We start from the raw sequence: 14,992 nt of genomic DNA, 5'->3' as shown, positions 1-14,992 counted from the left end.
AGGTAATATGGGACAAAGGCAACGGCAACCTCGACAATCCGGGTTGTTATCTGCTCTCACCGGCGGCCCAGCTCGCAACCTGCCGAGATGGAGGACGCCTACGAAGACCGGTCGGTCGGTCGGGGCAGAATCGTAAGTCGAGGACCTGTTTAGAGAGAGCCCAACATAGAGCCGAGAAGATGGAGCGCGCTCATCGTCCCTAACCCTTACCAGTAAGGTATCAAGGACCAGGCTTAGGTAATATGGGACAAAGGCAACGGCAACCTCGACAATCCGGGTTAACTGCTCTCACCGACGGCCCAGCTCGCAACCTGCCGAGATGAAGGATGCCTACGAAGACCGGTCGGTCTTAAGTCGAGGACCTGTTTAGAGAGAGCCCAACATAGAGCCGAGAAGATGGAGCGCGCTCAGCGTCCCTAACCCTTACCAGTAAGGTAACAAGGACCAGGCTTAGGTAATATGGGACAAAGGCAACGACAACCTCGACAATCCGGGTTAACTGCTCTCTCCGGCGGCCCAGCTCGCAAAGTGCCGAGGAGGACGCCTTTGTCGCCCACGGGGAACCGAGGCCGCTTTCCCGGCGGCTTAGCGGCTCCACATGGGATGGGGCCGCCCCCCTCCGGAGAGGGGGGGAGGGAAGCCACCGTGGAGCCGCGTGTGGCTTGCATGCGGGAGCCACGCCGACACTTCCAGCCTCGGGCGAGGCGGAAGACGGCTTTGGACTACTTGCGAGAAACAACCGTGCCCCATGCGCGGGTGCGCCTGGGAGCACCTCGGCTAGAGAGGCCCTTGCGAGCAGCGGACATACGGGGGCGGTCACTGCCTCCCCGTCGTTTAAAGCTTTCTCTCGTGCCTCGGGCTCCGGCGACACCAGCGCACTCTCGGACGCCTTTTAGAGTGATAGCAGCAGCACTGAGCAAACGCACCTCGCGGGAGCGAGAGGTACCGGCACCCGCCTTTAGCAGGACCGCCGGGCTTTTTGGGACACCGGCCGTAGGTGGCCGGGGGCGAAACAGACCCGGACGGTGTGGGAGGAAGACGCGCTCGCCGTAACCGACAGGGCTCCAAAGCACTGCCGAGCGAGTGGTCCCTCCGCCGCCGGGTCGCGGGGAGCCAGATCGATCTGAGGAGTCTTGGACAAATTCCAAAGACTCAAACGGCGCGGGAGCACGTGCTCCTCTCACAGCTTAACGACAGGTGGCAGAGGCCGACGGGGACTTCCAGGAGGCCGGCATGACGTGCCACTACATACCGGTCACACCATGGAAGTCCTTCTCGGGTTGGACCAGGTGCAGCTCCCGCTAGAACGTGCAGCACGTCCTCCTTCACGGTACTCTCGGTTGGACTCGCCAACGTGGCCGAGCTCCTACAACTGCTGGTCGGCCTGGGACTCCAGAAAGAATGCACCAAAGTTCTTTCGTGGAAGTCCAGGTGCACCGGACCGACCAGCCAACGAGGCCGACGGGGACTTCCAGGAGGCCGGCATGACGTGCCACTACATACCGGTCACACCATGGAAGTCCTTCTCGGCCACAAACGGTTAGGACTTCCCGCTAGGAAGAACCGTAGGGACTTGGAACGCGGAGCAGAAATGCCCTCTCACAGGATTTCAGGTGAAGGAGATATTCGCACCCCTAAAAGTGTCACCACCTCAAATACACCGGGGTAAGGTGCCAACTTACCCGGGCTCCTGGAACTGCTGCCCGGCTGAAGCCCAAAATAAAAACCTCATAGGGTTTTTCCTCCAAAACGTCAATGAAGACAGACCTGCCAGCCAGGCCGACGGGGACTTCCAGGAGGCCGGCATGACGTGCCACTACATACCGGTCACACCATGGAAGTCCTTCTCGGGTTGGACCAGGTGCAGCTCCCGCTAGAACGTGCAGCACGTCCTCCTTCACGGTACTCTCGGTTGGACTCGCCAACGTGGCCGAGCTCCTACAACTGCTGGTCGGCCTGGGACTCCAGAAAGAATGCACCAAAGTTCTTTCGTGGAAGTCCAGGTGCACCGGACCGACCAGCCAACGAGGCCGACGGGGACTTCCAGGAGGCCGGCATGACGTGCCACTACATACCGGTCACACCATGGAAGTCCTTCTCGGCCACAAACGGTTAGGACTTCCCGCTAGGAAGAACCGTAGGGACTTGGAACGCGGAGCAGAAATGCCCTCTCACAGGATTTCAGGTGAAGGAGATATTCGCACCCCTAAAAGTGTCACCACCTCAAATACACCGGGGTAAGGTGCCAACTTACCCGGGCTCCTGGAACTGCTGCCCGGCTGAAGCCCAAAATAAAAACCTCATAGGGTTTTTCCTCCAAAACGTCAATGAAGACAGACCTGCCAGCCAGGCCGACGGGGACTTCCAGGAGGCCGGCATGACGTGCCACTACATACCGGTCACACCATGGAAGTCCTTCTCGGGTTGGACCAGGTGCAGCTCCCGCTAGAACGTGCAGCACGTCCTCCTTCACGGTACTCTCGGTTGGACTCGCCAACGTGGCCGAGCTCCTACAACTGCTGGTCGGCCTGGGACTCCAGAAAGAATGCACCAAAGTTCTTTCGTGGAAGTCCAGGTGCACCGGACCGACCAGCCAACGAGGCCGACGGGGACTTCCAGGAGGCCGGCATGACGTGCCACTACATACCGGTCACACCATGGAAGTCCTTCTCGGCCACAAACGGTTAGGACTTCCCGCTAGGAAGAACCGTAGGGACTTGGAACGCGGAGCAGAAATGCCCTCTCACAGGATTTCAGGTGAAGGAGATATTCGCACCCCTAAAAGTGTCACCACCTCAAATACACCGGGGTAAGGTGCCAACTTACCCGGGCTCCTGGAACTGCTGCCCGGCTGAAGCCCAAAATAAAAACCTCATAGGGTTTTTCCTCCAAAACGTCAATGAAGACAGACCTGCCAGCCAGGCCGACGGGGACTTCCAGGAGGCCGGCATGACGTGCCACTACATACCGGTCACACCATGGAAGTCCTTCTCGGGTTGGACCAGGTGCAGCTCCCGCTAGAACGTGCAGCACGTCCTCCTTCACGGTACTCTCGGTTGGACTCGCCAACGTGGCCGAGCTCCTACAACTGCTGGTCGGCCTGGGACTCCAGAAAGAATGCACCAAAGTTCTTTCGTGGAAGTCCAGGTGCACCGGACCGACCAGCCAACGAGGCCGACGGGGACTTCCAGGAGGCCGGCATGACGTGCCACTACATACCGGTCACACCATGGAAGTCCTTCTCGGCCACAAACGGTTAGGACTTCCCGCTAGGAAGAACCGTAGGGACTTGGAACGCGGAGCAGAAATGCCCTCTCACAGGATTTCAGGTGAAGGAGATATTCGCACCCCTAAAAGTGTCACCACCTCAAATACACCGGGGTAAGGTGCCAACTTACCCGGGCTCCTGGAACTGCTGCCCGGCTGAAGCCCAAAATAAAAACCTCATAGGGTTTTTCCTCCAAAACGTCAATGAAGACAGACCTGCCAGCCAGGCCGACGGGGACTTCCAGGAGGCCGGCATGACGTGCCACTACATACCGGTCACACCATGGAAGTCCTTCTCGGGTTGGACCAGGTGCAGCTCCCGCTAGAACGTGCAGCACGTCCTCCTTCACGGTACTCTCGGTTGGACTCGCCAACGTGGCCGAGCTCCTACAACTGCTGGTCGGCCTGGGACTCCAGAAAGAATGCACCAAAGTTCTTTCGTGGAAGTCCAGGTGCACCGGACCGACCAGCCAACGAGGCCGACGGGGACTTCCAGGAGGCCGGCATGACGTGCCACTACATACCGGTCACACCATGGAAGTCCTTCTCGGCCACAAACGGTTAGGACTTCCCGCTAGGAAGAACCGTAGGGACTTGGAACGCGGAGCAGAAATGCCCTCTCACAGGATTTCAGGTGAAGGAGATATTCGCACCCCTAAAAGTGTCACCACCTCAAATACACCGGGGTAAGGTGCCAACTTACCCGGGCTCCTGGAACTGCTGCCCGGCTGAAGCCCAAAATAAAAACCTCATAGGGTTTTTCCTCCAAAACGTCAATGAAGACAGACCTGCCAGCCAGGCCGACGGGGACTTCCAGGAGGCCGGCATGACGTGCCACTACATACCGGTCACACCATGGAAGTCCTTCTCGGGTTGGACCAGGTGCAGCTCCCGCTAGAACGTGCAGCACGTCCTCCTTCACGGTACTCTCGGTTGGACTCGCCAACGTGGCCGAGCTCCTACAACTGCTGGTCGGCCTGGGACTCCAGAAAGAATGCACCAAAGTTCTTTCGTGGAAGTCCAGGTGCACCGGACCGACCAGCCAACGAGGCCGACGGGGACTTCCAGGAGGCCGGCATGACGTGCCACTACATACCGGTCACACCATGGAAGTCCTTCTCGGCCACAAACGGTTAGGACTTCCCGCTAGGAAGAACCGTAGGGACTTGGAACGCGGAGCAGAAATGCCCTCTCACAGGATTTCAGGTGAAGGAGATATTCGCACCCCTAAAAGTGTCACCACCTCAAATACACCGGGGTAAGGTGCCAACTTACCCGGGCTCCTGGAACTGCTGCCCGGCTGAAGCCCAAAATAAAAACCTCATAGGGTTTTTCCTCCAAAACGTCAATGAAGACAGACCTGCCAGCCAGGCCGACGGGGACTTCCAGGAGGCCGGCATGACGTGCCACTACATACCGGTCACACCATGGAAGTCCTTCTCGGCCACGAACGGTTAGGACTTCCCGCTAGGAAGAACCGTTAGGACTTGGAACGCGGAGCAGAAATGCCCTCTCACAGGATTTCAGGTGAAGGAGATATTTGCACCCCTAAAAGTGTCACCACCTCAAATACACCGGGGTAAGGTGCCAAAGTACCCGGGCTCCTGGAACTGCTGCCCGGCTGAGGCCCAAAATAAAAACCTCATAGGGTTTTTTCTCCAAAACGTCAATGAAGACAGACCTGCGAGCGAGGCCGACCGGGACTTCCAGGAGGCCGGCAGGAGGTGTCACTACCTACCGGTCACACCATGGAAGTCCTTCCCGGCTTGGAACGGGAGCAGCTCCCGTTTGTACTTCCTATTTCACGGCTTTCGGTAGGAGTTGCCGAGGTGGCCGAGCTCCTGCAACTGCAGGTCGGCTTGGGACTTCAGAAAATACCATAAAAAAAAAAAGTTTTTTTTATTATGAAGGTAAAACACACAGCGGGACCGAGACGCGAGCCAGGGCCGACGGGGACTTCCAGGAGGTCGGCATGAGGTGGAGGCTCCTACCGCTCTTGCCCTGGAAGTCCTCAGAGGACCGCGGGCGCTGTGGAGCTCCCACAAGGAAGCTGCCGGCATGCAGCAGCTCCCACGGGGCCCCTCTATCCCCCCACGGGTGCAATAGGCAGGCACACGCCGCTCGTACACCGAGGTGGCTCCCGGCCGCTTTCGGTAGGAGTCACCGAGGTGGCCTTGCTCGTGCAAATGCAGGTGGGCTTGGGGCTTCCGAAAATACCATAAAAAAAAAAAGATTTTTTTATTAAGAAGGTAAAAAAAAAACCAGCGGGACCGACCCGCGAGCTAGGCCGACGGGGACTTCCAGGAGGTCGGCATGAGGTGGAGGCTCCTACCGCTCTTGCCCTGGAAGTCCTCAGAGGACCGCGGGCGCTGTGGAGCTCCCACAAGGAAGCTGCCGGCATGCAGCAGCTCCCACGGGGCCCCTCTATCCCCCCACGGGTGCAATAGGCAGGCACACGCCGCTCGTACACCGAGGTGGCTCCCGGCCGCTTTCGGTAGGAGTCACCGAGGTGGCCTTGCTCGTGCAAATGCAGGTGGGCTTGGGGCTTCCGAAAATACCATAAAAAAAAAAAGATTTTTTTATTAAGAAGGTAAAAAAAAAACCAGCGGGACCGACCCGCGAGCTAGGCCGACGGGGACTTCCAGGAGGTCGGCATGAGGTGGAGGCTCCTACCGCTCTTGCCCTGGAAGTCCTCAGAGGACCGCGGGCGCTGTGGAGCTCCCACAAGGAAGCTGCCGGCATGCAGCAGCTCCCACGGGGCCCCTCTATCCCCCCACGGGTGCAATAGGCAGGCACACGCCGCTCGTACACCGAGGTGGCTCCCGGCCGCTTTCGGTAGGAGTCACCGAGGTGGCCTTGCTCGTGCAAATGCAGGTGGGCTTGGGGCTTCCGAAAATACCATAAAAAAAAAAAGATTTTTTTATTAAGAAGGTAAAAAAAAAACCAGCGGGACCGACCCGCGAGCTAGGCCGACGGGGACTTCCAGGAGGTCGGCATGAGGTGGAGGCTCCTACCGCTCTTGCCCTGGAAGTCCTCAGAGGACCGCGGGCGCTGTGGAGCTCCCACAAGGAAGCTGCCGGCATGCAGCAGCTCCCACGGGGCCCCTCTATCCCCCCACGGGTGCAATAGGCAGGCACACGCCGCTCGTACACCGAGGTGGCTCCCGGCCGCTTTCGGTAGGAGTCACCGAGGTGGCCTTGCTCGTGCAAATGCAGGTGGGCTTGGGGCTTCCGAAAATACCATAAAAAAAAAAAGATTTTTTTATTAAGAAGGTAAAAAAAAAAACAGCGGGACCGACCCGCGAGCTAGGCCGACGGGGACTTCCAGGAGGTCGGCATGAGGTGGAGGCTCCTACCGCTCTTGCCCTGGAAGTCCTCAGAGGACCGCGGGCGCTGTGGAGCTCCCACAAGGAAGCTGCCGGCATGCAGCAGCTCCCACGGGGCCCCTCTATCCCCCCACGGGTGCAATAGGCAGGCACACGCCGCTCGTACACCGAGGTGGCTCCCGGCCGCTTTCGGTAGGAGTCACCGAGGTGGCCTTGCTCGTGCAAATGCAGGTGGGCTTGGGGCTTCCGAAAATACCATAAAAAAAAAAAGATTTTTTTATTAAGAAGGTAAAAAAAAAAACAGCGGGACCGACCCGCGAGCTAGGCCGACGGGGACTTCCAGGAGGTCGGCATGAGGTGGAGGCTCCTACCGCTCTTGCCCTGGAAGTCCTCAGAGGACCGCGGGCGCTGTGGAGCTCCCACAAGGAAGCTGCCGGCATGCAGCAGCTCCCACGGGGCCCCTCTATCCCCCCACGGGTGCAATAGGCAGGCACACGCCGCTCGTACACCGAGGTGGCTCCCGGCCGCTTTCGGTAGGAGTCACCGAGGTGGCCTTGCTCGTGCAAATGCAGGTGGGCTTGGGGCTTCCGAAAATACCATAAAAAAAAAAAGATTTTTTTATTAAGAAGGTAAAAAAAAAAACAGCGGGACCGACCCGCGAGCTAGGCCGACGGGGACTTCCAGGAGGTCGGCATGAGGTGGAGGCTCCTACCGCTCTTGCCCTGGAAGTCCTCAGAGGACCGCGGGCGCTGTGGAGCTCCCACAAGGAAGCTGCCGGCATGCAGCAGCTCCCACGGGGCCCCTCTATCCCCCCACGGGTGCAATAGGCAGGCACACGCCGCTCGTACACCGAGGTGGCTCCCGGCCGCTTTCGGTAGGAGTCACCGAGGTGGCCGGGCTCGTGCAACTCCAGGTGGGCTTGGGACTTCAGAAAATGGCATAAAAAAAAAAAAAATTTTTATTAAGAAGGTAAAAAAAAACAGCGGGACCAACCCGCGAGCGAGGCCGACGGGGACATCCAGGGCAGCGGCGTGAGAGGGCGGCTTGGTGCCGCTATCTCCCTGGAAGCCGCATTCGGCCTAAGCAGGGAACGCCTCCCGCCCTCCTCTCGTCCTGGAAGTGTTGGACTTGGGGGGCGGAGCAAGTTCTCCCTCTCACAGTATTTCAGGCGTAGGAGATATTCACACCCCTAAAAGTGTCACCTCGCCAATTACACCGGTGGGAGGTGCCAAAATGCCCGGCCTCCTGGAACGGCTGCTTGGCTGAAGGCCAAAATAAAAACCTCATAGGGTTTTTTCTCCAAAACGTGAATGAAGACAGACACGCGAGCGAGGCCGAGGGGGAGTTCCAGGAGGTCGGCATGAGGTGGCCGCACCTACCGCTTGAGCCCTGGAAGTCCGTCGCGGACCGGAAGTGCATGTCGGGCGGGTGAACTACGGGACTCGCCGCGGGCGCTGTGGAGCTCCCACAAGGAAGCTGCCGGCATGTACAAGCTCCCACGGGGCCCCTCTATCCCCCCACGGGTGCAAAAGGCCGGCACACGCCGCTCATACGCGGAGCTGGCTCCCGGCCGCTGACATGCATCATTCGCGGACCGGAAGTGCTTGTCAGCCGGGTGGACACGACGGGACTCGCCGCGGGCGCTGTGGAGCTCGTACAGGGCTGCCCCCGGGCTGGCACAGCTTCCCCATGGCTCCTCTATCCCCCCACGGCTGCAATAGGCAGGCACACGCCGCTCGTACACCGAGCTGGCTCCCGGCCGCTTTCGGTAGGAGTCACCGAGGTGGCCTTGCTCGTGCAAATGCAGGGGGGCTTGGGGCTTCGGAAAATACCATAAAAAAAAAAAGTTTTTTTATTAAGAAGGTAAAAAAAAAAACAGCGGGACCGACCCGCGAGCTAGGCCGACGGGGACTTCCAGGAGGTCGGCATGAGGTGGAGGCTCCTACCGCTCTTGCCCTGGAAGTCCGCAGAGGACCGCGGGCGCTGTGGAGCTCCCACAAGGAAGCTGCCGGCATGCAGCAGCTCCCACGGGGCCCCTCTATCCCCCCACGGGTGCAGAAGGCAGGCACACCGCCGCTGATAGGCGGAGCTGGCTCCCGGCCGCTGTCATGCATCACTCGCGGACCGGAAGTGCTTGGCAGCCGGGTGGACACGACGGGACTCGCCGCGGGCGCTGTGGAGCTCCCACAAGGAAGCTGCCGGCATCCACAAGCTCCCACGGGGCCCCTCTATCCCCCCACGGGTGCAGAAGGCAGGCACACCGCCTCTGATAGGCGGAGCTGGCTCCCGGCCGCTGTCATGCATCACTCGCGGACCGGAAGTGCTTGGCAGCCGGGTGGACACGGCGGGACTCGCCGCGGGTGCTGTGGAGCTCGTACAGGGCTGCCCCCGGGCTGGCACAGCTTCCCCATGGCTCCTCTATCCCCCCACGGGTGCAATAGGCAGGCACACGCCGCACACGCCGCTCGTACACGGAGATGGCTCCCGGCCGCTTTCGGTAGGAGTCACCGAGGTGGCCTTGCTCGTGCAAATGCAGGTGGGCTTGGGGCTTCGGAAAATACCATAAAAAAAAAAAGTTTTTTTATTAAGAAGGTAAAAAAAAAAACAGCGGGACCGACCCGCGAGCTAGGCCGACGGGGACTTCCAGGAGGTCGGCATGAGGTGGAGGCTCCTACCGCTCTTGCCCTGGAAGTCCGCAGAGGACCGCGGGCGCTGTGGAGCTCCCACAAGGAAGCTGCCGGCATGCAGCAGCTCCCACGGGGCCCCTCTATCCCCCCACGGGTGCAGAAGGCAGGCACACCGCCGCTGATAGGCGGAGCTGGCTCCCGGCCGCTGTCATGCATCACTCGCGGACCGGAAGTGCTTGGCAGCCGGGTGGACACGACGGGACTCGCCGCGGGCGCTGTGGAGCTCCCACAAGGAAGCTGCCGGCATCCACAAGCTCCCACGGGGCCCCTCTATCCCCCCACGGGTGCAGAAGGCAGGCACACCGCCTCTGATAGGCGGAGCTGGCTCCCGGCCGCTGTCATGCATCACTCGCGGACCGGAAGTGCTTGGCAACCGGGTGGACACGACGGGACTCGCCGCGGGCGCTGTGGAGCTCCCACAAGGAAGCTGCCGGCATCCACAAGCTCCCACGGGGCCCCTCTATCCCCCCACGGGTGCAGAAGGCAGGCACACCGCCTCTGATAGGCGGAGCTGGCTCCCGGCCGCTGTCATGCATCACTCGCGGACCGGAAGTGCTTGGCAGCCGGGTGGACACGGCGGGACTCGCCGCGGGTGCTGTGGAGCTCGTACAGGGCTGCCCCCGGGCTGGCACAGCTTCCCCATGGCTCCTCTATCCCCCCACGGGTGCAATAGGCAGGCACACGCCGCACACGCCGCTCGTACACGGAGATGACTCCCGGCCGCTTTCGGTAGGAGTCACCGAGGTGTCCTTGCTCGTGCAACTGCAGGTGGGCTTGGGGCTTCCGAAAGTACCATAAAAAAAAAAAGATTTTTTTATTAAGAAGGTAAAAAAAAAAACAGCGGGACCGACCCGCGAGCTAAGCCGACGGGGACTTCCAGGAGGTCGGCATGAGGTGGCCGCTCATACCGCTCTTGCCCTGGAAGTCCGCCGAGGACCGCGGGCGCTGTGGAGCTCCCACAAGGAAGCTGCCGGCATGCAGCAGCTCCCACGGGGCCCCTCTATCCCCCCACGGGTGCAGAAGGCAGGCACACCGCCGCTGATAGGCGGAGCTGGCTCCCGGCCGCTGTCATGCATCACTCGCGGACCGGAAGTGCTTGGCAGCCGGGTGGACACGGCGGGACTCGCCGCGGGCGCTGTGGAGCTCGTACAGGGCTGCCCCCGGGCTGGCACAGCTTCCCCAAGGCTCCTCTATCCCCCCACGGGTGCAATAGGCAGGCACACGCCGCACACGCCGCTCGTACACGGAGATGGCTCCCGGCCGCTTTCGGTAGGAGTCACCGAGGTGGCCTTGCTCGTGCAACTGCAGGTGGGCTTGGGGCTTCCGAAAGTACCATAAAAAAAAAAAGATTTTTTTATTAAGAAGGTAAAAAAAAAAACAGCGGGACCGACCCGCGAGCTAAGCCGACGGGGACTTCCAGGAGGTCGGCATGAGGTGGCCGCTCATACCGCTCTTGCCCTGGAAGTCCGCCGAGGACCGCGGGCGCTGTGGAGCTCCCACAAGGAAGCTGCCGGCATGCAGCAGCTCCCACGGGGCCCCTCTATCCCCCCACGGGTGCAGAAGGCAGGCACACCGCCGCTGATAGGCGGAGCTGGCTCCCGGCCGCTGTCATGCATCACTCGCGGACCGGAAGTGCTTGGCAGCCGGGTGGACACGGCGGGACTCGCCGCGGGCGCTGTGGAGCTCGTACAGGGCTGCCCCCGGGCTGGCACAGCTTCCCCAAGGCTCCTCTATCCCCCCACGGGTGCAATAGGCAGGCACACGCCGCACACGCCGCTCGTACACGGAGATGGCTCCCGGCCGCTTTCGGTAGGAGTCACCGAGGTGGCCTTGCTCGTGCAACTGTAGGTGGGCTTGAGGCTTCAGAAAATACCATAAAAAAAAAAAGATTTTTTTATTAAGAAGGTAAAAAAACCAGCGGGACCGACCCGCGAGCGAGGCCGACGGGGACTTCCAGGAGGTCGGCATGACTTTGCCGCTCATACCGCTCTTGCCCTGGAAGTCCACAAGGGGCGCTGCGGAGCTCGTACACGGCTGCCCCCGGTCTTGCACAGCTTCCCCATGGCTCCTGTATCCCCCCCACGGGTGCAGGCACACGCCGCTCATACACTCTGGAGCTGGCTGACATGCCACCTCCTGGCCGACCGGAAGTACATGTCAGGCGGCTTGGGACATAGTGGGACCCCCCCGCTGGCGCTGTGGAGCTCATACACTGTTGCCCCCGGGCATGCACAGCTTGCACACGGCTCCTCTACCCTGGGCTGCAATGGGCAGCACACGCCGCTCATACACTCTGGAGCTGGCTGACAGCAACTGCTGCTGATAATGATGATGACGATAATGTGCAAAGGGTTATCTATCGGCGGACAGTGTCACACTCTGGCCCTGGAACTGTGCCCCGGCCTGCCTCTGCTGCTCATTACCGCCTCTGACATTTTTAAACATACCCGACTTTAACTTGATTTTAAATGTTTCACTTTCAAATGTTTCACTTTCAGTTGCAGAAATGTCATTCTTTGACATTTGGGCCTTTTTATTGTCACTGCTGTTTGGTCACCAAATGGATCTCCTTGGATTGAGGCCTAGTCCTCTCCCCACCGCCCTGGAACTCTGCCCCGGCCTACGCTGCCTGCCGTCACACCCCTGGCCCTGGAACTCTGCCCCGGCCTGCCCTTGCTGTTCACCACCGCCTCTGACATTTTTGAACATACCCCACTTTAACCCCTTAAGGACGCAGCCTAGTTTGGGCCTTAAGGCTCAGAGCCCATTTTTCAAATCTGACATATTTCACTTTATGTGGTAATAACGTCGGAATGCTTAAACCTATCCAAGCGATTCTGAGATTGTTTTCTCGTGACACTTTGGGCTTCATGTTCGTGGTAAAATTTGGTCGATATATTCAGTGTTTATTGGTGAAAAATTGCAAAATTTAGAGAAAATTTTGAAAAAATTGCATTTTTCAGAATTTAAATGCATCTGCTTGTAAAACAGACGGTTATACCACCCAAAATAGTTACTAGTTCACATTTCCCATATGTCTACTTTAGATTGGCATCGTTTTTTTAACATTCTTTTATTTTTCTTGGACGTTACAAGGCTTAGAACATAAACAGCAATTTCTCATATTTTTAAGAAAATTTCAAAAGCCTTTTTTTTAAGGTACCTCTTGAGTTCTGAAGTGGCTTTGAGGGGCCTATGTATTAGAAACCCCCATAAAACACCCCATTTTAAAAACTAGACCCCTCAAAGTATTCAAAACAGCATTTAGAAAGTTTTTTAACCCTTCAGGCATTTCACAGGAATTAAAGCAATGTGGAGGTGAAATTTGCAAATTTCATTTTTCTTGCTGAATTTCAATATTATTCCATTTTTTTCTGTAACACAGAAGATTTTACCAGAGAAATACTACTAAATATGTATTGTCCAGATTCTGCAGTTTTTAGAAATGTCCCACATGTGGCTCTAGTGCGCTCGTGGAATAAAACACAAGCCTCAGAAACAAAGGAGCACCTAGTGCATTTTGAGGCCTCTTTTTTATTAGAATATATTTTAGGCAGCATGCCAGGTTTGAAGAGGTGTTGAGGTATGAAAGCAATGGAAACCCACCAGAAGTGACCCCATTTTGGAAACTAGACCCCTCAAGGAATTCATTTATGGTTGTTGTTATCATTTTGACCACACCGTTTTTTCACAGCACCTATTTGAATTGGGCTGTGAATTAAAAAAATGATATTTTTTTCCATTAAGATGTAATTTTTGTTCAAAATTTCTTATTTTCACAAGGAATAAAACACCCCATTTTGTTGCCCAATTTGTCCTGAGTGCGGCAATACCCCATTTGTGGTGATAAACTGATGTTTGGGCCCATGGCAGGACTCAGAAGGAAAGGACCACCATTTGGCCTACTGGAGCTTTTCTTGTGCTAAGTCATGTATGCAGAAGCCCCTGAGGTACCAGTACAGTTGAAACCCCCGAGAAGTGACCCCATTTTAAAAACTACACCCCTTAAGACATTCATCTAGTGGTGTAGTGAGCATTTTGACCCCACAGTTATTGTGTAAAAGGTAATGCGCAGCAGATGGTGCAAAGTGAGATTTGCAATTTCCTATGCATATATGCCATTTCAGTGTCTGATATATTGTGCCCAGCATGTGCCACTGGAGACATACACCCCATAAATTGTAATGTGGGTTCTCCCGGGTACGGCAATACCCTACATGTGGCTGTTATTAGCTGCCTGGGCACACGACAGGGCTCAGAAGGGAAGGACCACCATTTAGCCTACTGGAGCTTTTCTGGTGCTAAGTCATGTAGGCAGAACCCCTGAGGTACCAGTACAGTTGAAACCCCCGAGAAGTGACCCCATTTTAAAAACTACACCCCTTAAGACATTCATCTAGTGGTGTAGTGAGCATTTTGACCCCACAGTTATTGTGTAAAAGGTAATGCGCAGCAGATGGTGCAAAGTGAGATTTGCAATTTCCTATGCATATATGCCATTTCAGTGTCTGATATATTGTGCCCAGCATGTGCCACTGGAGACATACACCCCATAAATTGTAATGTGGGTTCTCCCGGGTACGGCAATACCCTACATGTGGCTGTTATTAGCTGCCTGGGCACACGACAGGGCTCAGAAGGGAAGGACCACCATTTAGCCTACTGGAGCTTTTCTGGTGCTAAGTCATGTAGGCAGAACCCCTGAGGTACCAGTACAGTTGAAACCCCCGAGAAGTGACCCCATTTTAAAAACTACACCCCTTAAGACATTCATCTAGTGGTGTAGTGAGCATTTTGACCCCACAGTTATTGTGTAAAAGGTAATGCGCAGCAGATGGTGCAAAGTGAGATTTGCAATTTCCTATGCATATATGCCATTTCAGTGTCTGATATATTGTGCCCAGCATGTGCCACTGGAGACATACACCCCATAAATTGTAATGTGGGTTCTCCCGGGTACGGCAATACCCTACATGTGGCTGTTATTAGCTGCCTGGGCACACGACAGGGCTCAGAAGGGAAGGACCACCATTTAGCCTACTGGAGCTTTTCTGGTGCTAAGTCATGTAGGCAGAACCCCTGAGGTACCAGTACAGTTGAAACCCCCGAGAAGTGACCCCATTTTAAAAACTACACCCCTTAAGACATTCATCTAGTGGTGTAGTGAGCATTTTGACCCCACAGTTATTGTGTAAAAGGTAATGCGCAGCAGATGGTGCAAAGTGAGATTTGCAATTTCCTATGCATATATGCCATTTCAGTGTCTGATATATTGTGCCCAGCATGTGCCACTGGAGACATACACCCCATAAATTGTAATGTGGGTTCTCCCGGGTACGGCAATACCCTACATGTGGCTGTTATTAGCTGCCTGGGCACACGACAGGGCTCAGAAGGGAAGGACCACCATTTAGCCTACTGGAGCTTTTCTGGTGCTAAGTCATGTAGGCAGAACCCCTGAGGTACCAGTACAGTTGAAACCCCCGAGAAGTGACCCCATTTTAAAAACTACACCCCTTAAGACATTCATCTAGTGGTGTAGTGAGCATTTTGACCCCACAGTTATTGTGTAAAAGGTAATGCGCAGCAGATGGTGCAAAGTGAGATTTGCAATTTCCTATGCATATATGCCATTTCAGTGTCTGATATATTGTGCCCAGCATGTGCCACTGGAGACATACACCCCATAAATTGTAATGTGGGTTCTCCCGGG

Source organism: Rhinoderma darwinii, unplaced genomic scaffold (genome assembly GCF_050947455.1).
Source record: "Rhinoderma darwinii isolate aRhiDar2 unplaced genomic scaffold, aRhiDar2.hap1 Scaffold_4445, whole genome shotgun sequence".
Taxonomy (NCBI): domain Eukaryota; kingdom Metazoa; phylum Chordata; class Amphibia; order Anura; family Rhinodermatidae; genus Rhinoderma; species Rhinoderma darwinii.
Note: the sequence above shows the minus strand (reverse complement) of the source record.